Genomic DNA, 26,723 nt, shown 5'->3' with positions numbered 1-26,723 from the left:
TGACTGCCAGGGATAGGGGCCGAGTAATCCGGCATCCCCTCTATCCCCCAGCATGTTTCCAATTCGCTCAGTCCCTGTCCCCAGGATCTGGGACCGGGCGGGGGGTGGCCTGCCACCACTGCCACCTCCCCAGCTGGGCTCTCTCAGGCAGCTGCTGCGCTCCACAGAGCAGTGACCTGGAGCAGCCAGCTTCAGCCATGTGACAAGCGGCTCCATTCCATTCCTGACCTGGACCCAGCTGCCATTGAGAGCAGCTGAACATGCCTGGGGCAGGTACAGTAGGAGAAGGACAGAACCCTCCCCTCCCTGTGCAGGTAACTCTAGTGGGTCAGGGAGAGCACTGCGGTCCCAGGCTGGCTGCAGGGCAGGGTAGGGGGATGTCCCTGGGCAGAAGAGACATGTGGGGTGGTCAGGTGTCCTCCCCTTTGGATTGTGCCCACCTAGTATGGGGAAGCAGGAGCCTATGACATCACAGTATATTTACAGTCAGGATTACAAATTTAAAACATAGGAACAGCTAACTCAGGGAGGATCGTCGGTTTCTTATAGTCACTTTACTACACTGAGTTCAATTACTAGGGCTGTCTTCCTTCAGTTGCCATACAAGAAAATATTATAGTGTAATGATGTCATCAGGAGATATAACAGCTGCCAGACATTATCCTGATGTGATTCTGCATCAGTACAGTATACCACAATACCAATGTAACATCAAACTGTAATTCCCATTGTGATGCAATATTAAATCATAATATAACTAATGCCCTAGCTGAAAGAATTCAGATCTATTTAAGTGTTGACATGAAATAGCCATGAAAGTCAGACCCTGTTGCAAGCAATTCAGTATCTAACATAAGTGTATCTATATTTTTATCTGTCTATCATTTATTTCCAATGTGCATAGTACCTAGGCACTCCACTCAAAACTTAGGAAACATCAGTTTTGTCACTAAAAGATTAAAACTACTCCTACACGTTTTTGTAAGACATCTAAGAACAGCCCAGAAGGACACATTTTCTCTTGTGGAGGGGAAAGTCTTACCTCAGTCAACTCACTTCCCTAACCTTTAACCCATCATTCACACTGGCTCACTGCCCCGCTCATTCCTGCCTCACTCATACAGACCTTCTCACTGCCTCCCCCCAAATTTCTGCCCACCTCATACATATACTCCCCTATTCTTATCCCCCCGAACCCCGCATACATATTCCCACAATCTTGTCCTCCACATACATATATTTCCATACTCTTGCTTTCTTCCCATGCTGTTGGTTGGTCACCCTTCCCTCCATAAATCTTACAGAGCTTTTCTTCCTGGTCATCCTCACATCCAGTGGAGTGTGGGTGGGGAGGGGAGAGACTTATATCAGAAAGAATTGTGTGTGTGTGTGTGTGTGTGAGATCTTTACTTCATGTCCACTCTGAATCCCAAAGGGAGGGGATTTACCAGGAATTCTCACTAGGCTACCATCATTTCCTCTCCCCACCCCAAACTTAGGGGATAAGATCCTCACTCCTGATTCCCTCCTCCTATAGTCTAGGAGGAGTTAGGTCTCTGATGCTACAGGCACTTAGCACAGGTGATCTCTGTCTCAGGGCACCAGTATTCCCTCCCCAGCAGCTTCTTGCCAGTGTGGGAAGTGCTGAGGTCACATAACTAGTTTGGGGGAAGAAGCCCTGTGCACCTGTGACACCGTGCCTCTGGGTCACAACTGAGAATACCAAATTCAGGACAAGCTGCTGAGAAAGACGGCAGACACACCCTTGTCACAAAGCCCCCGGGCGATGCTCTGGAACTGCTCCCTATGAAGCCAGTCAGGACCCTGGTGAAGTCTCCTCTCTGTGAGCAGCCTGTCTTCAGGGCAAGAAGCTAACATAGCTTCCACCTTCCTGGGTCTGACCTTGTAGCATTTAGCATCCTCTGCCCCTTCGTGCGCTTCCCACAGCGAGTCCGCCCAGGCGGGGTCCTGGGGAAGCCAGAGAGTCCTGCACCCCAACTTCGCAGTCAGACATGACTCTTAGCCAGGCAGTAAAACAGAGGTTTGTTAGATGACTGGAACATGATCTAAAACAGAGCTTGTAGGTACAGAGAACAGGACCCCTCAGCCGGGTCCATTTTGGGGAGCAGTGAGCCAGACAACCACATCTGCACTTCACTCCACGTCCCCAGCCAGCTCCAAACTGACTCACTTTCTAGCCCGTCCTCCTCTGGGCTTTGTCCCTTTCCCGGGCCAGGAGGTCACCTGATTCCTTTGTTCTCCAATACCTTTAGTTATCACCTTGCAGGGGGGAAGGGCCTAGACCATCAGTTGTCAGGAGACAGAGTGTTAGCCATTTATATACACTGGCCCTTTGCTCTGCAACAATTACACCCCTTTCTCCCGTCACGTAGATATTTAGGAACTGCATAGGGGAAACTGAGGTACCCACACAATATTCAGAGAAATCGTTATGAACATTTCCACTTTGTTACAACCCCCCAAACTGGTGGTTATTCTTTCATGAGATATACCAAACCAGCAACAAAAGTAAACTTCTGTCTCACTGCACTGGCTAACAAGAAATCAGAAATGCAGCCTCCTTAGGTATTCCAATCCTGCATTCAACACCCAGACACTAGACTTAGTGATGAGTGGTTATTTAAAAGCAGTTTCATCAAACAAAAGGTTCTTCTGATCCAAACGACCAGCCACATACCCAGGTCAATATATAACTCAGACCTTACCCAATAAGCATGCTGTTGCCAATCCTTTACTATCTAATATCTAAAGATTTATTGAAAAAGAAAGAAAGAAAGAAAGAAAGAGAAAGAAAAAGGTGAGAGTTAAAATTGGTTAAAGGAATCAAATACATAAAATAATTGCTAAGTTCTTGGATCAGGCTTCAGGAAAGCTTGGATGAGGAGAAGCTGAATGAGTGGCAGAAGGGGAGTTACACTTACTGTGCTGCAAACAAATTAAAAGTAACCCTCATTCAGGAAAGCAGCTGTATTAAGAAAATCACTGAGATGTATGCTTAACTTTAAATCTCATGGCTTCAATGGAACTTAAGTATATTCTTCAAAGTGAGGTATGGGTATATCTACAGAACAAAGAAAACCCCCTGGCTGGCCTGTGGCAACTGAATCAGGCTCACAGGGCTCAGGCTGCAGGTCTGTGTCATTGCTGTGTAGACTTCCTGCCTCAGCAGGAGCCTGAGGTCTGAGACCCTCCCACCTCTCAGGGTACTAGAGCCCGGGCTCCATCCTGAGCCCAGAAGACTACACAGCCATGAAACAGACCTTAAGCCCGAGCCGAAGTCTGCTAGCACTGGCCAGCCTTGGGTTGCCAAACCTCCAGGATTGCCCTAGAGTCTCTGGGAATTAAAGCTTAATCTATAATTAAATATTATATCATGTGACGAAACTACCAGGAATATGTCCATCATTGGCCTCCTAGGCCAGTTGGAGGTTTTTCTTTGCTGTGTAGATATTCCCTATGTGTTAAAGTGCTTCCCTGAATAGAGACACACCAGCTCATGGGGAGACCATTACGTTGTCACAAGTTCCCTGAATTCTATGAAATAATGTTACTGCCTAACTTCAGAATGATAATAATAATAATAATATGTAACCTTTATCTATTCATCTTAAAGGCTCCCAAAGTGCTTTACAAATTGTATGGAATCCCATCTGCCCCCTCAAAAATTCAGCCACTTTTTAAGGGAAAAAGATCAATTTTTAAACCCCTAATTTATTAACTTCCACACTCCCCTAACCTCAACTCCTCCATGTTTTTTACGCTGAATTCCCCCTCATTTGGATTGAACAGCAATATATATTTTAATGACTGTATTTTATTGCATGTTGATTTTGTTTTTGTTACACAGCATCCTCAAGCACCATGTTGTAACTGTCATAGCTATTTAATTTTAGTATCAATAGTGCACTATAATATTATACGGAAGAAGACTAACATACCCTATTGAAACTGAAGCAGGAATTTAAGTAGGTCTGTATATTGGGCTTTTAGGTGCCCCAGAAACAGTTGTGGATCTACCAAGACCGGAAGGATGTGAACCTGAGCAACAAATGACGGGCAGAATTCCTCATTTGGGGGTTCAGATATAATTTCTTCCATTTGATCCCCACACCCTACCAATGTGACTTCACTTTCCTCTAGGGTTAATCTCAGCCAGCTATCTGCATAGTAGCTTTTATCCTGCACAGGAGCCCCGATCACCATTAGATGCTGGGTAAGTTGTTCAACCAAACTGAAAACATGAAGTTGAGTGTTATCAGCACAGGAGTCTGGGAGCTGCAGGAGTTTGTGTTCCTAGAGTTTTTTCCTAGTTCTTCTGTTGTGGTTGGTGAATTCTGACCCCACCTGAGGTAGAGGTAGGTGATTTCACAGCCAAAAAGAGGCTTCTCCCTCCTGCTGCAACCTCTCAACACTTTCCCTGGCACAGCATCCTCCACTCTGATCTTCTCCCTCTCTCCTAACCTGGCTCCACCAGTCCAGCCCTCCTCCACCCTTCTTACTGCAGCAACACAACCCTCCTTCCTCTCCAGTAGAACAATGCCATCCCCATCCACTGCTTCCACCTACCTACTTTACTCCACCCTGGGGTAGCTGCCTGGGTAGGAAGCTGCTTTATCCCTGCCTCACATTAGCTACTCAAGGAGGGTTTGTTGGTCTTGGTGAAGGACACCTTGATTGTGTTGAGTTTGAAATAGGGTAGCTGCCTTCTAATGGCGTGTACCTAAATAGTTCCAAATTATGGACTTTACACATTGGGCCTGGTTCACCACTGCTTTGCACCATTTGTAGTTGTTTACACCTGTGGAAGGGAGTACAAAGTGGGCACACAGAACTGCCATTTTGATATGGTAGCATTTTACATCCACTGAGCACAGATGTAAATGACTTCACCAGGTGCAAGACAGTGGAGAATCAGGCCCACTGTTTGCCAGTTTTTACAGATCACCATTGCTTCAGAGCTCTGGAAATGGAAGCCTAGAGCTTTATTAATTAAATTTTGGGGTGCTTGTAGCCATTTTTGAGTTTTATGTGGATGTCCAAAATTGGGAGTTTGAGGTTCTTTTTATATATTGTAATGAGTATGTCATAGCTTCCTACTCAGATTTGAACCTTAGCGTGCATAAACTGAGAAGCTAGCATGAACCCTCTAAGCTTAATTACCAGCTTAGATCTAATATCGCTGCCACCAGCCAGGAATTTCCAGGGCCTGACTCCCTCGGGTCTCCCCAAAACATTCCCTGGGGAACCCCAAGACTCAGATGCCCTGAGTCTTACAACAAAGGGAAATAACCTCTTCCTCTTGCTCCCTCTTTACCCCTCCCAGCTTCCCGGAGATACAGCTTCAAGTCTTAAACACAAGCCCGAGAGATTAAGTAGCTCTCCCCTCCCTCTTCTTCCCTGAGGCGTTCAGAGCCCCTCCGTAGATCTAACACAAAAATTCCCTTCCTTCATTCCTTAGCCTATCCAAGAAACTCAAACAGGTCTTAAAAGAAAGCTTATATAAAAGAGAAAAACACATAAACATAGTCTCTGTTCAAGTTGACATACAGGGTCAATTTTCTTAAAGGAACAAAAGTGAATAAACAACCTTATTCAAAAAAGAAATACAATTTAAACATTCCAGCAACTACACACATGTAAATACAAAAACAATATAAAAACCTATATTGTCTTATACCTGTACTTACAACTAGGAAACAGAAGATTAGAAGCTTGAAGATAGAAAGATCCCTCTCATAGCCGAGAGACAGACAAAAGACACAGACCCAAACATTCCCTCCCTGACCTTTGAAAAATCCAGTTTCCTGATTGGTCCTCTGGTCAGGTGTCTGGTTCCCTTTGTTAACCCTTTACAGATGAAAGAAACATTAACCCTTAGCTATCTGTTTATGACAGAGTACTCTCTTCGTACTGTTTCCTAGTGCACTTTAACATACTACTGTTTCAAACAGCACAACATTAAAGTGTACTAAGGAACCTTTAACACACACCAGCAGGGTTTACACACACCAATTAATGTGAGCTTCGGCAATCACATTCCCTAGTGCGCATTCCTGTTCTGTGTAGACAAGCCTTTAAATACAAGTCACCATTTCCGGTGTTTTTCCAATGTTTTTGTAGACACACTGATTTTTTTTGTATAGGGTGTTTTATTGGTGTTTGTGGATTAAAACCTAACATCAGAAGCCCAATGAAAGCTCCTTCTTTTGGAGTTTACCTCCTTTGCCATCCTTCCATTAAAACCAATCAACCCATGAGCTGCATCCAGTGAAAATTGGGCACAGCTTGGAGATAGGAATGAGCCAGTCACTGCAAAGATGGGGTGGAGTAGGTGCCTCTATGGTAGCTTTATGTCACCCAGTGATTCCCTTGTGAAGGGGATATATGGAAGTAGCCTAGTAAGCTGCCAGGAAGCAGCCAAAGATCTAGCCCATACTGTTATACAGGTAAGTACTCAAACATCAGGAAGGCTCAAGGTCCAATAAGTCAGTAGAGATATGTTAATTTTATTATTAGACTAGTCCAATATAAGTGTACAATGACAAAAGCATTACAGGATGCTACATTTGTGTAACTAAGGTGTTAGACAAAGAATTGTATTTTTGTATTATATTACCTGAGATATAATATGTGATCATATCATTAAAGGAAGTTATTTGTATACATGAGACAAGAATCACATTCAGCTTTAACTGTGGCATTTCCTGACCTTTGAAAGCTTACTTCTGTAAGTTTAGTGTTACATGAATGTAGATTTTTAAAAAAATAATATTATAAGTGAGTTTAAAAAGTGGTATTTATGCAAAAATTCTTCATCCCATAATCTTTAACTTTCCAGAACTTCTGTTATGCTTGTTCCCCTAGTTTTGGATATTTGTGAATAGAACACTGGACTGGAACTCAGGACACCTGGGTTCTATTCCCGGTGCTGCCACTGGCCTGCTGGGTGACCTGGGGCAAATAATTTTGCCTCTCCTTGCCTCAGTTTCCCCATTTGTAAAATGAAGAGATTGCTATAGACCTCTTGGTAAAGTGTTTGAGATCTATATAAAAGCACTATATATACGAGTAGGATAAGATGTATGCAGAGCAGCTTTGTCTCAAATGGAAAGGTCTTCAGCTGCACTTGATTGCCCCTTGCTGAATCATCCTGAGTGGATATAGTAGATCAGAATAGAGTAAGATGCTTCCCTCTGAAAGCCTTATTTATCCCCCACTTAAAGAAATTGGACATGTTTATTTAAAATAAAGTATTTTCATTTTAACAGAATATAAGTTACGTTGTTATCACACAACTAAGTACAGAAGATAGTATAATAACAAATACAGCAACCAAAACACTTTGTGTCTCTCATTCAATCCTTCAGAACAAAAAATGAAAGAAAGAGAAGGTGAAAGTGCTATGTGATTACCAGAGCACTGCACTAAAGCAATATGCTACAGGAAGAGCAGAGCTTTCTGCAAGAAAATCAATTTCTCCCATGGGATGGGGTCGATATTTGTCTGACAGGATAGTATACAGGCAATTTAATAGCATTTTATCCAAATGAATCCGTCTTTTCCCCACTGCCCTCACAATTCAGGAGCTGGATTTTTTAAATTAAAATGGATAATTTTTTCCCATACAGTTGGAAAATATATATAATTCTGAAGACACTAGTGTTCTGTCTGAAAAACAGCACTCTTACTCATTACTGGAGTGGCAGTTCTCTCCCAACATTTTTGTTCTAATTAGTTAACTCACAGATGCTGTATATAAAAATCACTTTCAGTTACTCTGAAAATATTTTCTTTGCTCAGACACATTTTGAACCATTGTCACCTCTTGAGGAAATAAAAACAAACAAACCAAAACAAACCAATAGAACCAGGAAGTTCAAAGTAGAAAGAGCTGGAAGTGTTCACATTGTAATGACACATTATGCCAGAAAAAGCCCATTTCTTGAGAAATGAATTATTCACAGGGACTGGTTGTCCAGTTTATCTGTTCTAATAACACTTTATTATTAATGCTGAACTGATCTTATTAGTGAATTTTGAGGTGAAATAAATAGTAATGAACAAGAAAACCTAATAAGCATAATTTCAAGGATGGGTCTTCATAGCTGTCGGAGGTTAATATTGTGCCCCAAAGGCTATTGTAATCCAGCTGCAGTTCTCACTCATTTAGAAGATTAGGGGCTGATAAGCGACGGTCAAGCCTTATTAGAACTGGCTGAGGCAAAAGGAAACTCTAATGGGATAATTTAATCCACAAGGAGACAATAAATGCTACCATTGTGGTTCAAATGGTATTCTATTATTGACTGGTTAATCTCCTGCTGCATGAAATTTCCACAAATTCTTATTGCAGGAAAAGGACTAAAATCTAAATTTGAAACCACTAGTTTACTGCTGCCATTTTTCATAAGATCCATTTTCCTTCTGTTTTGCTGAGACCTTATCTTAACCCAGGAACTGTGTCACATCACAGAATGGAAGCTCACCCCTCCCCTGAAAGCTCAGGTACAGCTCTGGAAAGAGAAAACATTAGTTCTCAGCTCCAGTATTTCTAAGTATACTAAAGAGATGTGTCAAAAAAATCACTGTATAAATTGAGCTAAATGAAATGCCCTACGGCCAGTGGCTAAAGTGGATAAAAATAAGAGTGGGGGTTCCCCACTTCTATGGTAACATACAGCTGTCCCAGGTGTTGATGTTATGTGGTAAATTGCCATTGCATCATAGAATATTAAGATTGGAAGGGATCTCAAGAGATCATCTAGTCCAACCCCCTGCTCAAAGCAGGACCAATCCCCAAATGGCCCCCTCAAGGATTGAACTCACAACTCTGGGTTTAGCAGGCCAATGCTCAAACCACTGAGCTATCTCTCCCCCCTCCTTTATCATCTTGTGTGATGAGACACGGCACAGGGAGGAGAATGGGAATGAGGGAATAAATGTTTCTGAAAGGAATCCATATTCCCAAGCAGGCTCAGAGCCAGCCACACAAAAGTGCGTGAGGGTATCTCTCACTCTCTCTCACACACACACATGCATGTGTGTAGCTGTTTAGGATAACATCCCCAATCTCTCAGCCACCATCTCACAACCAGACACCCCACTGGGGAGTGCCAGAAGGGGAGAGGGAATGGGCTGGAATGTTCTGCTTCTCCTGGATTGACTCAGGGAGGGGGAGCCTGGAGCACAGCATTTCTTTTCCCTGGAAGGAAGACAGAAAGGGATCTAGCAAGAGATTGTTCTAGAAAAGAGAAGAGGCAGATGGGATACTTCCAGCTTGACTAATTCTTCTTCACTTAAGTGCCAGCGCTGAAAGGAAGCCTTAGAGCACCATAAAGTCTGCAGCCAGGCACCCGCTCTCCATTATGATCCCACTTTGATTTTCCCACGTAAGGAGTCCCCATTTCACTGGCTAGTGAATATGGAAACAAGGGGAACTCTTGAGGAGCTTCACCAAGCCCCAGAGACAGAGAGGAGGGGGAAGCTCTCACTCTGTATTTAGCAGATGTGCTGCACCCTTTCTTCCCATCACTTTAACTCTTGTCTAAGGCTAGAATTTGGACTAGTTAGTGTGTTAGCTCCAGGACATTTAGTTTTAATAATTTAAGTGTCAAACAATTTAAATATTAAAATGCAGTTTGAGGTCAAGCAAGCAGCATTAATTCAAAATAAACACTGTGCGTTATGCTCCGTTGAACAGTATTCACTTCTACTTTGTGGCTTTATTCTGCTTTCAGGTTTTAATATCAGCAACCCTTGTGGCTTTTTGTGCCTTTGTCATGTCCCTGCCAATATGGCTGGCCACTGGATCTACTCCTGCCCCATCCTCAAAACATTCTTCTGTGATAAGGTGCAAGGATTTCCTGTGGAGACGTGATCCTGCCCGGGACAGTGGCAGTCTGGGATAATGGTCAAAGCCAGAGTCAGGAACCAGGAGTGAGAGTCAAGGCTTGGAGCTGGAGTCAGGAACTGAGCAGAATAGAGTAGTGCTGGAGCAAGGCTTGGAACAAGGTGGGAGCAATCACAGCTGCAGACATAAGCGTGGACCTGCTGCTGCTGCTGGGCATAAGAACATTCCTGCTGGGTCCCCTCAGACAGTCAGGTGGTTTTGTGTAGCTCACCTGTGATCATAAGTCTGCCTGGCAACTGAGCTAGCAAGGCCCAAGCTCAGCTGCAGGCCTTCGCTGCTGATAGACTTGTCTGCACAACCTCCTAACTTCCCATCCCTTCCACCAGAAAGACATCAGTTCTGCTGTGTACAGCCCTTCCACATCTATGGTGAGGGGTGGAAGATTCAGCTCTCATTGCCAACTGGACTGACGCTTATACTGTGATGTGGTCACCTGTCCACTTGGAACTGACTAACATTATCATAGTGCCCAGGAGCCCTGGGCAACCATTGTGCTGAGTGCTGTACAAAGCCATAACAAAAAGATGGCCCTGTTCTAAAGAGCTTACAATCTAATCGAGTGAGGCTAGCAAGCTCTTTTCCCATAGTAACAGCTGACTGGCCTGCACTTGGAAATAGTGGCCATAATATAATAACATTTAACATCCCTGTGATGGGAAAAACATCTCAACAGACCAATACTGTGGCATTTAATTTTAAAAAGGGGAACTATGCAAAAATGAGGGGGTTAGTTAAACAGAAATTAAAAGGTACAGTGACTAGTGTGAAATCCCAGCAAGCTGCATGGACACTTTTTAAAGACACCATAATAGAGGCCCAACTTCAATGTTTACCCCAAATTAAGAAACACAGTAAAAGAACTAAAAAAGTGCCACCGTGGCTTAACAACCATGTAGAAGAAGCAGTGAGCGTCAACAGACTCTTATAAAGTGGAAGTCCATCCAGTCGAGGCATAGAAAGGAGCTAACACTGCATTCAGTGTCAACATGTATACGAAGCAAGAGGGTTTGAAGCTGCTGCAAAGTCAAAAGGTCATAACAGATGTTTTTTAAGTACATCAGCGGAGCCTGCAACACCTGGGGCCCCTCGTGTAGAGATAGAAAGGAGCACTTAAAGCGATAAAGTCCTTGTGGAGACTAACGGAATTCTTTGCTTCGTCTTCACGGCTCGAGTGTTAGGGGTCCCAACCTGAGCCGTTTTTGTGGTGACAGTTGAGGAACAGTCACGTTGAAGTGCACTAGGGAGGATTTGGATATTGTAACTTAACATTACGTCCCGGGACGATGGCATTCCCAAGAGTTCTGAAAGACTCATGTGAAGTTGCAGAATTATTACTGGGTTTGTAACCTGTCCTTTCATCGCTTCTGTATCCAGTGACGGAAGTTAGCATATTCCCCATATTTTAAGGCTCTGAGTGATCCCGGCTTACAGACTTGTTAGTTAATGTTCGCCAGCAATTGTTGAAACATAGTAAGAATAATTGTCACGACACATAGAAGAACAATGCTTGGGCAAGTCAACTGGTTTCTGAAAGGGAATATGTTTTACTAACTTATTAGAGTTCTTTGAAGGGGTCACAACATGTGGGCAAGGGGATCCATGGACATAGTGTCCTTAGATTTCTAGATAGAAGCCTTTGGACAAGATGCTTACACAAGGGTTTATGTTAATTCAGCTGTCCTGGCGATAAGGAAGGTTCCTTTCATGAATTTGAGACTGGGTTAAGACGGACACACAGGGTGCGGTTTAATGTCTACTTCTCGCTGGGGGGATACTGTGATGTTTCCAAAGGTCGTCCTCGGCCTCCTATTCAATTCTTCAATGATTGGGAAGGGGGTTAAGTGAGTGGCAAGTTTTGCATGTATTAAACTGGTCGACTGTTAGACTACGCGATGTTGATAACTTCAAAAAGATTCAATCAACTTGTGATTAGGCAACAAATGCAATTAAATTTAATGTGGCTACTGTATACATGACATTGGAAACTACAATATCCATACATATGATGGGGCTATTTTAGCTAACAAATCAGTTGAAAGATCTGGGAGCATCGTGGATTGGTCTGCAGTGTCAGAGGCGTCAAAAAAGCAAACAGATGTTTGATAATTAACAGGCGATAAGACGGAGCATTTTTTTGCCCTTACTCTAATTTCGGTGCTCCATCTGGACCATACTGGACAACCTGTCATCTCCTCTCCTAAAAACAAAGATAAAACTGCCCTCGAAGGCTACGGAGGGCACTCAAATGATAGGGGTTTGCAGGAGCGTACTATATGAGAGAAGATTAAGAGGTTTCTGGCTTTTTCGCTGGCAACGAGGGCGACTACCGAAATCGCATAATCGAGTTCGCTGGGGGGCTTCCTGATAGATGGTATCCACACTTCTGCGTGTGTGAGACAGTCGTGCTAAGGACAAGTTATTTACTTACTTCCCACTTCCAAGCCTCGGGACAACTTTTTGGAATTTATCGGCCAGCAGGTTTAAACAATCTACGGAAGTTCTTCTTCCGCCGCCACAGTCAACTCTGTGGCGAATCCTTCTGCGGAGGTTGGAGGCTCGGGCTCTACAGCGTTTAACCGAGACCTGGCTATTCATGGTGGTTAAGTCCATAAATAGCTATTAGCCAGGATGGGTAAGGAGTGGTGTCCCTAGCCTCTGTTTGTCAGATGGTAGAAATGGATGGTAGGAGAGAGATCACTTGATCATTGCCTGTTAGGTTCACACCCGCTGGGGAACCTGGTATTGGCCACTGCCGGTAGACAGATACTGGGCTAGATGGACTTTGGGTCTGACCCGGTACGACCGTTCTTATGTTTATACTACGGAGTGAAAGGGCCTGCACCTCATTAGAGTCTTCTGGGCTGTCCAGTCTGCCTTAGTACATTTTATTTTAATGAACCTTCTTTAACTAGAGCAAAAGAGTGTAAAATGCTGCAGGCTGCCCATCTACATACAAATCACCATTCTTTATGGATTAAAGCTTTCAAGGGAAACACAACTAAACATACAGCTTTTTATAAAATTGCAACTATGAGAATTAATATTATTTAATTGTATTTACTTATACAAGTATTAATAATTGTTAGTGTTTAAGTTTATTAAAGTAAAATATTTCACTCTAACATTCTGAAGAAAATGAACATTAAATTTAGGCTTGGCAGAATTAAATTTTTATTTTTTTTAATAATTTTGACAGAGTATCAATATTTATTTAAGCATTTTTTTCAATTTTTACCTATTTAAGTGTTCACAGTTGCAGGAAATTATGAGGTATCAGGAAACAATTAGTTAATGACAGATTTTGAGATTCAATAAGTTAAAGTTTTATTTAAAGCACATTATCTTTGACATGATGTTGACAAATATGCTGAAATCAAACTCTAATAAGTTATCTAGCAATACTTTTCTTACTGTGCCTACATTTCAATTATTGTCCATGGAAATATTTTCCATAGGTTTATGTGTATACAGTGAAATTAAGGTTTACCTATATTTACTGACAAAAATCTAATCCTTCCAAGCCTAATTAAAATATAATTTCCTAGTTTAGTATTCAAGGGAGTGGAAGAAAGGCGGGATTAGCAAGGGAAGCTACCTTAGTGAGGTCAGAATATGTAGGGATAAAGTGAGGAAGGCTAAAAGCCATGTAGACTGGCCTGCAGGATTAACAATCGTAAGTTTTACAGCCTCTATAGAGAAAACAACGAGAAGAAGGGGCGCTTCACTGGGATGGAATGAGTTTAGGATAACTAGCAGGCCAATATCTAAATCAAGTACTTTGCATCGTCTTAATAAGACTAGTGAGGAGTAGGTATGATGGATGGGTGATACGGGAGTCGAGGTATGGAGGTGAATACCCATGGAGTGCGGCCAAACCTGAAAGTTAATGAGGAACCAAATCGGGGACCGGACAATCTCCATCCAAGGATATTCAAGGAACTGGCGCATGATGCGAGCGTGCGAGAATTTAATCAATCGGTAAACTCGGTGTACCGACGACTGGGTTGCGACGTAGTTCCTATCTTCAAGAAGGGAAAAAGTGACCGGGTAACTTAGCCGCTGCTTGATTCTGTAGTATTAAGGTCTGGAAAATTTAAGGAGAAAGTATAAGGTCATTGAGGTCAATGGTATGGACGCAATTGCAACATGGTTACTAAAGGTAGATCGTGCCAAACAACCTGATCTCCTTTCGTTGTGAGGTGACGATTAACTTAGACAAGGGTAATGCGGGATCTATTTACCGATTTCTAGAGCGTTGACCGGTCCACATGGGCAACGTTAGTTAAATGGAAAAGATGGGGATGTATGAAATTGTAAGGTGGGTAGGAAGGTAAAGGGGAGACTCCACGGTCGTACTGAAGGTGAACTGTCAGCTGAAGGAGTTACAGTGAGTCCTCAGGATCGGTTTGGGACGGTCTTATTTAACCTTTTATTACTGACACTTGGCACAAGAGCAGGAAGTGCTAATAAAGTTGCGGATGACACAACGTGGGGTGTATGCTACACACGAGAAGGACCGGATACATATACAGAAGATCTGGACCACCTTGTAACTGAAGTATAATAGGAGAAACATATAGTGAAAAGTGCAAGGTCATGCACTTAGGGATTTAATAAGTTTAGATATACTGGGGACGCATCAGTTGGAAGCGACGGGAGGAGAAAGGACCTGGGTATTGTTGTGCAGGATGTCTATGAGCGCCAAATGCGTATGGCCGTTAAAAGCAATGCGTTTAGGGTGCATCAGGTGAGGTTTTCAGCAAGGATAAGAGGTGTTAGTACCGTTATAAGGTGCTTGGTGAGACCCCACCTGGAGTTGTGCAGTTCTGGTGCCCATGTTTAGAGGATGAATTCAAACTGGAACAGGTTCAGACGGGCTACTTGGATTGATCCGAGGATGGAAACCTGCTTATGAAAGGAGACTCAAGAGCTTGGCTGTTAGCCTGGCAACGAAAGGCTGCGGGGGATTGCTGCTCTCTATATATATCAGGGGGATTAACGTTAGGGAGGAGAGAGAATTATTTAGTTTAGTACTATGTGGCACAAGACAAATGGGTACAAATGGATTAGGAAGTTAGACTTGAATTAGACGAGGTTTCTAACCATTAGGGAGTGAAGTTCTGAACAGCCTTCCGAGGGAAGTGAGGGCAAAGACTTATCTGCTTTAGATAAGCTGACAAGCTTAATAGGGGATGTATGATGGGAATTTAATTTGGCAATGATCTTGGATTTATCAGCAGATATGTCTGCTCAATGGTCTTTGAGGGATGTGGATGGATGGGGATCTGAGTACTGGCAGAGAATTCTTTCTGGTGCTGGCTGGTGATCTTGCCCTTGCTCAGGGTTTAGCTGATCGCCATATTGGGTCGGGAGGAATTTCCTCCAGGCGGATTGGCGGGGCCCTGGGGTTTTGCCTCCCTGCTGTAGGGGCATGGTCGCTGTTGGTGTCTCTGCAGCTGAGGTTATCAAACCCATTGAGCCTTCAAATAACTCAGTTATTTAGGGTGTTATAAATAAAGGATGGTGGCGTTCTGTGGCCTGCTTTGTGCAGGAGGTCAGACTAGATGATCATATTGGTCCCTTCTGACCTACGAGTCTGAGTCTATGAGTCTAACAGTAGTGTTGTTTTATCAAAAATAAATCTTGTTTTGTTTATTGTGTTGGTCTAAATAAAAACAAGTGTTTGAATGTCAAAAAAAAGTTTTAATGTCATAAATCTACATGGAAAATATTACCACCAAGGAAAGAATTGCTTCTCACAAAATTAGTTCTTAAAATTCAAAAATATTGTCTTTCAGTCTTTTGCAATTGGAATTTTCACCCAGCAAGATTTTAGAGGCTAGTCTTAGCCTAATTCTGTGATTTATGTTTATACATAAACACAGCTCTGATTTTAATTGCTATCAACTTCTGATACTTGGTAAGAGTCTTAAACATTTTGTGTCCCAACAGACCATTTACTTTGCCAAGAATGGACACAGTTTCAAGATTTATACTTCTTCAGAGGAGGAAGTACACAATAAAACATAATATGTTCCATGGCTGTGAATGGTAATGTCACCACAGAATGTCAGGATGTTTCACATCTTATATTTCTATCACAGTCAGTGCTGTACTGCTTTAGTCTTATTAAAGGAATAGGTTTTTAATGGAAATAAAATATCAAATCTGTTCAATATTTTCTCGGAGCTCTGATATTGCTAACTATAAGTCCTAGGTACCAGTCTCAGCACTATCTTAATTACACATTCATTTTTTCCACTTTAATTAAACTGTAACCATTCTTGGGGAGGGAGCCACTCTGTTATGGGACAGGAATGACTCCTTGCTTTAGTGTTTAAAGTAGAGTTTTGGTGTTTTTTTAACAAAAGTTTATTAAAATGCAGTATGAAATAGGAGTTATTTCCAGGAGGATAAAATGCAGCATAAATCTGGCTATAAGAAAATGCTATTAAATGTTAAACAATATAATTCAATAGATGAGTGAAATTGCCTTTTGAACTAAATATTTGGCAGAGCTTTCAGATAGCAATCAGGGGTCAAAATGTCCTCTCTTGGGGAAAAAAAACCCCAGAGGAATCGAAAATATTCTCAAAGTCACAGGTCAAACTCAGGTTGAGTAATACATTACTCCACAAGTGTTCCTGCAAAGTTCTGCCAATAGCTGCCCCAACTCCTTTAAAGTCTGTTGAAAGAAAAACTCTATCACTGCAACATGCAGTTTATAATCTAACCTGGTGTGTCAATTTCGTGAAAAACAACACTGTAAATAAGACCTCCACACTTAGAAGATAGGTTTCTTAGGGAAAAAAATAATCAAAGCGGTCTCAAAACAATTTTAAAATGTGTTTGATATCTGCTTTTAAACACATTTATTTCGTAAGTATTTGACAATTTGTGTTCAGGCATTTTAATAGTACACACAAACCACCTATCATCACTTTTTGCACTAGGTGAAAGAGAAGGGAGGGCTTCTGGGTGCCAGCCTCCTCGCCTTCATCACTGCGAGCAGGAAGCAGGGTGGCGGGGGTGGGGAGGAGTAATAGTAGGAATCATGTTCTAGAGAACAGTACTTCATTGGCTGGGAAATGAACTAAATATGACCCAAAATAGTCTCTAATTTCCATGGGCTAGTTTGTGCCATTTGCATAGAACTCTGAGCAGAGGACAGATTGTTGGGAAATTTTAAACTGAACACCCTGTAATCTATTACAGAATTACCCACTACACTATACTTTCAACTCAGTGGCCATTTGCCTTCACTGATGGATTGAAGTAGTCCCTGTGATTTCCACAAAATATCTTAACATATCTAGAAACCAGAGATTTGGTCAAGAGAATAATTTTGTACAAACTATCTTCTTACACCCTACTCAATGGAGGTGATCAATTACTTTTGACTGAGGCAAAACTCCAAATGACTTCCTTGGGAGCCTTTTCTGAGTAAAGAGTGCAGAGTCAAGCTTTAGAAAGGTAAATATTGAACATGAAAACAGATACAATACAAGAAAATAAGGAAGCAAGAGAATGGGAAGGAACAAATGTGGAAGCTGTAAATAATCATCTTTGAAATCAAACAGGAAAGACTGAATAGAAAAATAAGGAGAAAAGAATATAAAGCAAGATATTGTTGTAGACTTGAGACCACAAGGAGAAAGCAGGAGGAATGGAGACATGGCTAAGATTCTGATTCAGAAAATATATAACCATTTGCTTAAAAATAAGCACATGCTTAAGTGCTGTCAGAATAAATTTAGGCAAGTATTTAAGTTCTTTGCCTCAGCCTGGTGATTGATAAAGGCCTCTGCGTAGGAGAACCCAGCTCTTGTAAAAATATCACAAAGGAACTTCTAGCAGAATTATATCTTTCAGAATATAAATGTAGATTGGGAATTAATATCAAGACTTAAACAAATGTCTCACAACACAGTTATTGTTTTTCTTTCTATTGACTCAGTTATATCAATCACACAGTAACAGTGTGCCAGTCTAATGGGGAGCTTTTACAAGAGAAGGACATGAAATAATTACTTTATATTAATCATCATTCTTATTTGTTTTTCCTTTTTACCTTTAGTACGAATGGCACAGATTGTGTTAATATTCTGTGCAGTCCCTGGTGCTTTTTTTAGTGAATTTTACAGTGTATAGTTGATATTTTAAGAACTGAGATACTGAAAATATTAATATATTATACCAGTATCACCCACTGTGCATATAAATGGTATAAACATACAAAGAGGCTAATGGTATTACAATTTTCAGATAATCTATTTTAAAATTGCTGACTTGGAAACTGTTTGTGAGATTAATAGCATTGAAAACATCTAGAGGTAATAGGATTACAATTTAATATTAACTAAGTGTTTCTTGGGGATTTACTTTAGCGATGTCTCATCTCTGGGATCTACTGTAGTAATTAGTCTGTAGTGGCATACAGTGGCGATGCATGAAAACTGCAGCTTTATCATGCTATAATTAGACTTTCCAGTTCTCAGTTAGCTGATATTTATTTTTAATGCCTGACATAAATAAAGCAGGATGCAATCTGTGTAGTGTCCCTCCACACTGGTCTGCCCCCTCAGCTCCAGGTAGTCATTACTTAGGTTAGGGGTTCAATGCCACAATTTGACCCACAGAGTCAGGCAGATGACCCAGTGGACATGTTATGGATTTTGTATCTCTTACATCCGTGATTCTCTGATGCCAGGAAACATTACAGAAGCACTTGTATGCTTGAGTAAACTATTAAACCTATTTGGGTTATATAATCTTTAACATTTTTACCTTTCACTTTTCCCCCTAATTTTTCCTGCCACTGTTGCTAATTGGATATATTCAAGTTACAAAGGATTTGCTGCTTCCAAGCCTAGGTTCTCATCCAGTGTTGGAGAATATGGTGATTTAGTTCAGTTTCTGTTAAAACTTGCAGCAGTTGTGTAATTTGCCTGATGGATCTAGGACAGCATATTATCTCTGGGCTGTGTCGGACTGAGCTGAGTCTGAAATACTACCCTCACCTCATCCAGGGCAATAATGAAAGGGCTATGGAGTGGTAACATGAAGGCTGAAAAGAGGGAATACTTGGAAGAAATCATAGTGCTGACACCTGGCTGGAGAAAATCTTGCTTGCCTAATGTAATGAGACGGAACATCAAGAAAAGTTGGGGTATTCATACAAACCCCATTCTGTTAAAATCAGTGCTGTTCAGAATGAAAAGCAAAGGCTGGTGGTGACATCAAGAGACAACTAGACCACTCAGTGTGACTGAGGGACATTTTATTGGGTACATTGTTGAACAGTTAGAAAAGCCCAATCCAAAGGGAATTCAGGGCAAATCAAGGTTCAGAAGAGCTCTCTGCAGAAAGGAGAGCCTTGCCCAAGGAAGTTGAGAGAGAAGCTACTAAAACTGCCTGTTTCAGTCTTTCTGCAATAAGGTGCTGTTCAGCTCCTCGGACGAATATAAAGGCACAGAACCATTTTTTTACAATCATCCCTATTTAGAAGTTCAAAACAAGGGTTTCCATAATAGTTGTATGGTATTCGATTAATCTGGTAAAAAAAAGTTTGCTTTTTAATGAAAGTATGTTTTGTAAATTTGGTTTAAAGGATGCACGCACAATACTTGGGAGATTTTCCAAGGCACAGGTAGCAGTTAGGCACCAAAATGCCACTGAAAGTCTATGGAATTTTAGATGTTTGTCATTTGTGCCTTTGAAAATCTGCCCCTAAGGTAATATTGAGTTTTGAATAAACCCTTTCTGCATACTGATTAGTTCATTCTGCTTGCCTAGAAAACCTACATTTATCAGAGTCTCATTCAGTAAGTGTATTTTCAAATGTTATATTCTTTTTTTGGTACCCTCACTCTACTTGGTGTAACTGCTTTTCTGCTATGTTTAGGTGGAAGATGTGTCCCCTTGGCTTGCCATAGGGATACACTTGAACATATTAGCTGTTTTTCACATGTGCCCTTTGTCTGACCCATGCCATGGTACTATGGGAACCAGCTGTTAACAGCCTAGAGCAGCCATATTTCTCCAGCTTTTCAAACTCTCATTGCTAGAGCAAACTAGTAAAACAGTGTCTCTCAAAAGACAGGGCGTTTTATCCACAAGGAGCCTATTGAATAAGCCTTTGCTGGGTGGTTTGTGTTTGATTCTTTTCTGCAATGGAGGAAGGAAGACAGGAATGGCTAATGACCACAATCCATCTGTGGGAAGCTAATTCCCAATAGTGGGGAGTGCTGCCGTTTCTTTAGTTGCTCCAATGTCTCCTGAATTCCTTTCTGTGTATTGTTACATAGCAGGGATTTAGTGCTGTGACGAGAGTCTGAAGAGAGGCCTCCAACACGCTGTGCTAAAGAACGCAAGTAAACGCAAGTTATTCTGTGAGCATTCCTGGGATAGTGATTGGAGTTGCATGAGCAGGGGAGCCTGAGGACAGGAATGCTTGGCTTCTCCTGGTATTAAAGTATCCCATACTTAAAATGAATAACCATAAGCAGTAATTGCAAAAGTTCCAGTGCATGGATGAGCCACGGCTAGTAGCCAATCTCTTCCTCCAAAAAGGCCCTAAACAAACAAGCACCAGCCACAATAAGCGTCCAAAAAAACAAAACAGAAGAACAATATATTAGTGCAGTATAAAGAACATTATATTTGCTGATGAGGGGGCTCAGGCGCCCAGGATGAGCTAATCTAATGGAGTATGCACAGCTCAATGGAAAATATGTACAAACTGGCGATAGTGCTGCCACCTGGTGCACACAAGTGCAATATCAGTCAACAAACGAGTGGTTCTTTTGTTCATACTACAGATCATGACAGGAAGATTTGAAAGCACTGTTACCAGAAAGAAAACAGTTACTTGTGGAAATGGAACACACTTTTGATTGTTACAGCATTAGTACAGAGCTAAGATTAGATTGAATGAGGGGGAGCTGGTGCAGTCTGAAATGTATTATTATATTTATTATTTGTATTGAGGTAATACCTGGCATTCCCAACCCCATCATGCTATGCACTGAGAAAGATACAATCCCTAGACTAAATATTGTAGACATGTATTTGCACTGCTTCAGAATTCGTGCTATTTTGCTATGGAATGTCACACAAACATTCAAATTAGTGGAAAATTGCATTTCTCTACCGATTTACAATTTAAATATTTACATCTATGCTTTTCATGATTTGATTTATAACATGTCCTCTGAAATCTTAATCACAAGGTGTAAAATACATGCATGTTATTAATATTTTATTTCACCCCACATATATATGTGAAATCATGAGGTTTACACCTTTTGTTTGTGAACCCTACCAGTCTTTCCCTACAGTCCCACTTATAATGGGAACTCTAGGATAAAAACTGCCCCCAAAAGCCTTCTGGCTGTAGCAGAGGTTTTTTTAGCCATTACTCAAAAAGGCAAAGGCTATTAACAGAAGCACACACTTGTAAGCTCATTCGTTTCCAAACTGCAGCTCAACGATTATAATACAGCACTATGTGCCACCAGGAAAAGAGCACCTTTGTGTCACTGAAACTGCCTCGGCAGGCCAAAAGGAAATAGCCAGGAATAAAGAGCCTTGAGGACAAGAAAGAGGTCTAAGCTACCATGGCACTTCTCAAGTAGGAAAAGAGAACTGGTTTCCTCCTCAAGCAGGAAGCAACATATTGGCAGGGATTTCTCAGTAATGGATTGGAAATTAAGCAAAGCAATTTGAATGGAACTTGGTGGGGTAAGGAGAATTGGGACAACCCATTTATGCCACCAATAGGTTGAAAGGTGGTGGAGATGCATCATGATGACTGAGCAGATGGTCAATTCCTAAGAGAGTTGAGAAAGGAGGAGGGATGACTGCAAAGAAAAGGGACTAGAAATAAAGACTTCTGGACATTTCATGACACACTCAGCCTTGCAACTCCCGCTCTGCAGCCATCATGAGGACACCATTAAGTGCTCAGCAGTCTGTGGGAGGAAGTTGTTAAATCATGGCAGGGACTAAAGAACCTAGAAGGTTTGAGAGAGAAATAAATTGGAAACAAAGAACAACATAGTGAGAAGCTAAATGGGCACTGAATGTGGAGCGAAAGAAGAGAAGTCAAGTAGTGATATAAAGTAAAAATGTTATGGATGAGCAAAAGGGAATACGCACCACCTGTGTGACAGAGGATACAATGAAGAGATATAATATGAAATGAAGTTTTTACACAGGAGATGTAAAATAGGGATTTACCTCTCCAGTGTCTCATTTTAAGGGAATCTGTCTAAGGTACGTACATGGGCCCCATTACCATAGTATCTGAAAGCCTCAGTTACTTCTCTGCTTCACAGGGGTGTTGTGAGGGTATTAGTATGAGCTTTGCGCAGTGGCAGTATCATAGCCAATGAGGTTAATCCGAGGCATGATTATTGCTAGTTGAAAACTTTTCCCATTTTACATGTGAGAACAGAGGCCCAGAGAGACTAATAAACTTGCCCAAGGTCTGTGACAGAACAGTGAACCAGTGTCCTAACCATTTGGCCATCCTTCATAGAATCACAGAATCATAGAATACCAGGGTTGGAAGGGACCTCAGGAGGTCATCTAGTCCAACCCCCTGCTCAAAGCAGGATCAATCGCCCAACTATCCCAGACAGGGCTTTTTCAAGCCTGATCTTAAACACCTCTAAGGAAGGAGATTCCAACACCTCCCCAGATAACCCATTCCAGTGCTTCACCACCCTCCTAGTGAAAACGTTTTTCCTAATATCCAACCTATTCCCCACTGCAAACTTAGACCATTACTCCTGTCCGTTCTGTCATTGCTATCACTGAGAAAGTTAAGATCCATCCTCTTTTGGAACCCCTTTCAGGTAGTTGAAAGCAGCTATAAACCCCTCATTCTCTCTTCTGCAGACTAAACAATCCCAGTTCCCTCAGCCCTCTTCCTCAATAAGTCGTGTGCTCCAGCCCCTACTCATTTGGTTGCCCTCTCTGGACTCTCAATTTTTCCACATCTTCTGTACTGTGGGGCCCAAAACTCAGTCAATCCGAGATGAGACCCTCACCATGTCAATAAAGGGGAATGATCACATCCCGATTCTGCTGGCAATGCCCCTCCTTATAACAGGCAAAATACCATTAGCCTTGCTGGACAAGGACTACTTTTGACTTCCTATCTAGCTTCTCATCCACTGTAACCCCTAAGATCTTCTTTCTGCAGAACTGCTCTCCTGCCTCTTTGGTCCACTAGTCTGTTTAGCAGATGCATGGAGATTATTCTGTCCAAAGTGCAGGACTCTTGTAGCTTGTTCCTTAGTTGAACCTTCAGATTTCTTTTGGCCCAATCCTTACTTGTTCTATGTCCTCTTGTATTCCTATTACTAACCCTCCAATGTCACACCTTCCCAGTAATTAGTGTTATCTGCAATTTGCTGGTGCAATCCACAGCCATCCAGATCATCTAATGAAAATTATGAACAAAACCTGGCCCCAGGACTGACCCTTGGGGCCTCTGCTTGATATTGACTGCCGAACAGCAATGGAACATGTCACTACTCCTGTTAGAGCCCAACCATCTAGGCAGCTTCTAATCTCACCTTATATGGTCCATCATCCGCCATTACTTCTTATTAAACTTGCTGGCAAGAAATACTGTTGGGATACTGTATCAAAAGCGCTTGCTTAAGTCCAAGGAATACACTTCCACTTCTTTTCTCTCATACACAGACCCAGTGTATCTCCTGCATACGAAGGCTATTACGGTTAGTTTCAGGATGACTTCGCCCTTGGGTGAATCCATGTTAGACTGTTCCTGATCACTTTCCCTGCTCTAGCTCGTCAGAATTGATTCTTGAGGACCTGCTCCTTCGCATTTTGCAAGGCGACTGACGGTGAGGATCTTGACTGGCCTGTAGTTCCTGGATCTTTGTTCTTTCCGTTTTTTAAAGGTGGGCACTAATTAGCTTTTTTCCAGTCATTTGGGGCTCCCCCTAACTCACCATGAGTTTTCAAGATAATGGCAATGGCTCTGCAGATCACATCCGGCCAATCCTTTAGCACCTCTAGATGCACCTGCATCGCCCATTGGATGTGCTCATCCAGCTTTTCTCAAATAGTCCTTGAACACTTCTTTCTCAAGAGGTGGTCACCTCTTCCTCCATGCTGTGACTGCCAGTGCAGCACAGTCTTGGGAGCTAACCTGTGGTTCTGTGAAGCACAGATGGCAAAAAAAATCAATTGAGTACATGCTTTTCCAACATCGCTCTGTCACCTAGGTGCCCCTCCTCTATTCAGTAAGGGGGCCCACAACTTTCTCTTGACTTTTTCCTTTTGCTACACTACCTGAAGAAACCTTCTCTTACTTCTTAACATCTCTTGCAGCTGCAACTCAAGTGTTGGTTTGGTCTTCCTAGATTTCACACCTGCATAATCGCTGAGCCATATTTTACCTCTCCCATGGTCATGGTCTGTTCAGTCTTTCCACTTCTTGTCAAGCTTCTTTTTTGTGTTTAAGATCAGCAAGGATTTCACTGTTAAGCCAAGCTGGTCACCTGCCATATTTACTATTCTTTCTATACATTGGGATGGTTTGTTCCTGCAACTTCAATAAGAATTCTTTAAAATACAACCAGCTCTCCTGGACTCCTTTCCTCCTCGTGTTATTCTCCCAGGGGATCCTGCCCATCAGTTCCCTGAGGGAGTCAAAGTCTGCTTTTCTGAAGTCCAGAATCCATATTCTGCTGCTTTCCTTTCTTCCTTGTGTCAGGATCCTGAATTCAACTATCTCATGGTCACTGCCTCCCAGGTTCCCATCCACTTTTCTTCCCCTACTATTTCTTCCCTGTTTGTTAGCAGCAGGTCAAGAAGAGCTCTTCCCCGTAGTTGGTTCCTCCAGCACTCGCACCAGGAAATTGTCCCATTCACTTTCCAAAAACTTCCTGGATTGTCTGTGCACCTCTGTATTGCTCTCCCAGCAGATATCAGGGTGACTGAAGTCTCCCATGAGAACCAGGGCCTGCGATCTAGTAACTTCTGTTAGTTGCCAGAAGAAAGCCTTGTCCACCTCATCCCCCTGGTCTGGTGGTCTATAGCAGACTCCCGCCACAAGATCGCCCTTGTTGCTCACACTTCTAAACTTAATACAGAGACTCTCAGGTTTTTCTGCAGTTTCATACCAGATGTCACTTCCTCTCTGGGATGCCACTCATTTTAGTTACAATGCTGTCTCCTGACTTTTATTGTTGATAATTATTTAAATCAGAAATATTTTTTTAAACATGAAACTGAAGTTTTAAAAAGAGATCCTTATACTAAAGGAAGGAATCACACATTATTCTAAGTTCCCTGCAAGAGTATGTTTTTGTACCCCTCATTTTGGGTCTTTGTCACACATTGCATCCCACATTTGGACCTTGGCAGGTTGAAAGGTATGGAGAGAAAACCAAGCATGAAATTATAAAATACTTGAAGTGTGGGAACACAATACCAGCAAAATCCACAATAATTCACAGTAAAAATTTTCAGCCATGAATAACCCATTGAATAAACATGAGAAAAGAAGAAAATGAAGGTAAGGTTAATGTTTCTAAGGGACAAGAGAATAAAGATGGTAATTCTGAACTAAAGAAAAGACCTCTCTAGTCTCTACCATTGTAGCTACTTTGGTTAGGTAGTTTGTTGGGTTTTTTTTAAATAGTTATACCGCTACAAACCCTTCCTGTGGCTGCAGATAGATGGGGATAGAGGTGTCTCATACCATCATGGCTATTCCCCTTTCCCATAAGCACATTTATACCACCATGGCTAGGTCTACAATACAGAGTCTGTGCTGGCATAGCCCCTAGTGTAGACACAGTGTACACTGACAAAAGACAGAGTTCCACTGGTGTAGGAGCACCACCTTCCTGTGCAACACTAGCTGTGGCGACAGAAATCCTCTTTTGTTAGCACATCCGCAGCTACACTGGGGGTTATTGTCAGCATAGTCCTGTTACTAGGGGGTGTTTTTTCACACCCTCGACAGACATAGATATACCTGTGTAAGTTTTAAGTGTTGCCCAGACCTCAGACTTGGTCCATGCTAGGGGGATGGCGATACTTTAACTATATCGGTATAGTTAAAGCTCTTCAACTTGTGTTTAGAAAAGCCTTTAGCTTTTGAAAATCCCGTGCTTTCAGCACTCTCTGGACTCTGCCCCCACTGAAGTCACTGGTAAAATGCCCATTGACTTAGAAGGGAGCAGACTTAGGCCAGCACAAAGTGCTTTCAAAAAAATCTCACCCTGAACACCCTAACTATAGTTTTACATACAGTGGTCTGTATCCAAACAAATAATTTTATAGCGAGATTACTAATAAAAATGTTAACTTATGTTTCAATTTGTGCCTGGTGCATTTAAAATGTTCTACTATACTCGCCTGGTGGAAGGGTTTCTTTTGCTTTAGCAATACCTGAAATTGTGCTTTCAGCACTTTTTCTTTGTTTAGCAAAAAGCTCTCTTCGTGAAAACCCAGTGGACCACAAACTAGCCAGGGACTTTTATCCAGGATGTCTGACCCATTGCCTGACAATAATAAGTTCAGGTTAATTACAGCAAATCTGTAGATTTGCAGCCTGAAATAATCTCATCCCCTAAGCTGAACCCTCCAGAGGTTTCTTTTATGAGCTCTGCATCCTAAGGGTGGACTTAAAGTAATGAATTTGCCTCTAATAAGATTCATAGGTTTGTTCCCTAAGCAATGGTGTCAATTATAGAATCTAACACTGATGGCTTATTTTGCTAGAAAATACAGAAAAAGAGAG

At 41.9% G+C, this 26,723-nt stretch overlaps 1 long non-coding RNA gene and 1 pseudogene across 1 annotated transcript in view; both read left to right on the top strand.

Annotated features, from left to right (window-relative positions):
• The first annotated feature begins 1,384 nt into the window (after positions 1-1,384).
• LOC142046342 (uncharacterized) overlaps positions 1,385-26,723 on the top strand; it is a 934,987-nt gene continuing 909,648 nt past the window's right edge. Inside the window, exon 1 of the long non-coding RNA XR_012655262.1 lies at positions 1,385-3,167. This is a non-coding gene — a long non-coding RNA (uncharacterized LOC142046342). The remainder of the gene's footprint in view (positions 3,168-26,723) is intronic.
• Positions 22,294-22,376, top strand: LOC116828736 (U4 spliceosomal RNA; annotated as a pseudogene).

The sequence above is a fragment of the Chelonoidis abingdonii genome, chromosome 2 (genome assembly GCF_003597395.2).
Source record: "Chelonoidis abingdonii isolate Lonesome George chromosome 2, CheloAbing_2.0, whole genome shotgun sequence".
Lineage (NCBI taxonomy): Eukaryota > Metazoa > Chordata > Testudines > Testudinidae > Chelonoidis > Chelonoidis abingdonii.
This window is presented reverse-complemented; position numbering and strand designations above follow the sequence as displayed.